Raw genomic sequence first — 2,194 nt, forward strand, 5'->3', positions numbered from 1 at the left:
GCCTTTTTTTTTTTTTTTTTTTTTTTTGAGATGGAGTCTTGCTCTGTGGCGAGGCTGCAGTGCAGTGGCGTGATCTCGGCTCACTGCAACCTCTACCTCCTGGGTTCAAGCGATTCTCCTGCCTCTGCCTCCCGAGTGACTGGGACTACAGGCACCCGTCACCACACCCAGCTAATTTTTGTGTTTTTAGTAGACATGTGGTTTCACCATGTTGGCCAGAATGGTCTCAATCTCTTGACCTCGTGATGCGCCTGCCTTGGCCTCCCAAAGTGCTGGGATTACAGGCATGAACCACTTTGCCCCACTGAGATTTCTGTTGTTTTAAGCCACCCAGACTTTGGTACTTGGTTAGGGCAGCCAGAGCAAACTAATGCCAGGGCAGAGCCAGTGCTAAATCCAAACTTGATACTAATGGGCTCTATACCCTGTGATGATGAAGGTTTCTTAGAAAAAGAAAGGGTCTTACCAGGACAGTGGTTAGACACTCCCGAGGGAGGAGAGGCCAGAATATGTAGTCTGTTGGCCATCATTAGACTCATGACCTGGAGCTGGCCAAGAACACTTGTATACTAAATGTTCAAAGCCACCAGTCATCAAAGCCTTTCATGGGTAAATGACCCCAGCACAAAGTGTTTTTTGCTAATATTAACTTTGGTTCTATTTCAGATCAATAAAGGCAAAAACCAGGAGATCCCATAAATCCCACTGAGCCTGTCATAGCTATCAAATTATACCCAGATAAAGCTTCTAGTGGCTAATGACATGGCCATCACCCAGCATGGACGTGGGCAGGAGGGGCTCTCCGGAGCATCTGGTCTGCCGTGGAGCCACTTGTCACGGAGTGTCATCTGGAGGCTCTGTGGCTCTAATGGAGGGTGACGCTTTGAACGTGATTATCTCCCCCATAAAAAAATAAATAAATAATAAGAATAATTTAAAAATAAACAAAGATCTGGATTTGCAGGCTACTTACTGTCCCAGGACCGAGATTAATGGCCAGTGGCAAGTTTTCGTGAAGATCTTCTGTAGCCTGATTAGCCGTGTTGGGAGTCCAGAGAGATAATGTCTTTTCACATATAAAAGATCCTATTGATTTCCTGTTAGTATTATCCCGAAAATGTGCGGTGTATATCTATGAAGCAGAGACAATCTTCCATCACTTGTTTTATGGGAAGAGAATGGTTATTGTATCTCTTCTCATAAAATATAATCTCTTTTTCTCTTCCAAAATCTACTCGTCCCTCTGGGAATTTCCACTTGTAATCTGTGCAAGTGAATTGATCTTTTTATTTTGTTTTATTTTTTGCATGTGCAATATGCACATATTTTTATATTTGGCTTCTCTACATTTTCTCATTGTTCTCTGGAGTCTGGCTTTTCTAGATTGTTATTTGAGGTTGTTTAAAAATAAGCAAAAAAAAAAAAAAGTCAGTCCCATTGAAACACGCACAGCCATGTACCCGACAGCGGGTGGCAGGTTCCTGTGACTGCTCCCACCGCGGGGCGCCACCTTTCTCCCCTGTCCGGGGCTGGCGTTTTTAAGTTTCTAGGAGGGCTTCGGTGGCAGTAAGAGGTTGCCCAGTGGGTTCCAATAGGATGCAGATGCAAAATACCAAGTCACTGAATGAAGGAAGTGCTCTTCCTGCTGACTGGGGTTCTCAGCGTTACGTCTGGGCATTTCTTCAGGATCAATTAAGGCGCAAGGGCAGAGTCCTGCATATTTAAATACTGTGCCCTGAGTAGTGGCTTCCTAAGGTAATGAGTTTGGCTGAGAAGACCCCAGCAATGCAGTCCTGTCCAGATCTTAAATAGAAAGCTTTGCAAACTGGAGCTCCAGCTATGAAGCTAGTCCTTGTGGTTCTGCCTGCACCTCTTTATTGAGGTAGCTCCCCCTCAATTCTCCTACCTACAACCGCCACACACTTTGAGGTCCAACCCCTCTACAAGCGTCTTCCACACTTTCTGCCGGCCACTGGTTTCTCTCCCTTCCCTGAGCTCCTGCGGTAGTTAGGGATTGTACCATCCTGGTCAGCATTTAATTACAACCACCTTTTTTGCTCTCCACTTACTGCACCTGTGCTATTTTACAGCGCTATGTGCCGGGTCTTCCAGATTCACCTTGTTCTCACTCCTTCCGCTTCCACACTATGCCAGGGGCCTATCAAATTTATTTTGCATGATTGACAGATGATTT

At 45.4% G+C, this 2,194-nt stretch overlaps 1 long non-coding RNA gene across 2 annotated transcripts in view; it reads left to right on the forward strand.

Moving 5' to 3' along the window:
* Positions 1–968, forward strand: part of LOC112612085 — a 5,205-nt gene extending 4,237 nt beyond the window's left edge. For both annotated transcript variants that reach the window (XR_003116809.1, XR_003116810.1), the window contains exon 2: positions 667–968. This is a non-coding gene — a long non-coding RNA (uncharacterized LOC112612085). The remainder of the gene's footprint in view (positions 1–666) is intronic.
* Positions 969–2,194: the final 1,226 nt, after the last annotated feature.

Source organism: Theropithecus gelada, chromosome 1, assembly GCF_003255815.1.
Source record: "Theropithecus gelada isolate Dixy chromosome 1, Tgel_1.0, whole genome shotgun sequence".
Lineage (NCBI taxonomy): Eukaryota > Metazoa > Chordata > Mammalia > Primates > Cercopithecidae > Theropithecus > Theropithecus gelada.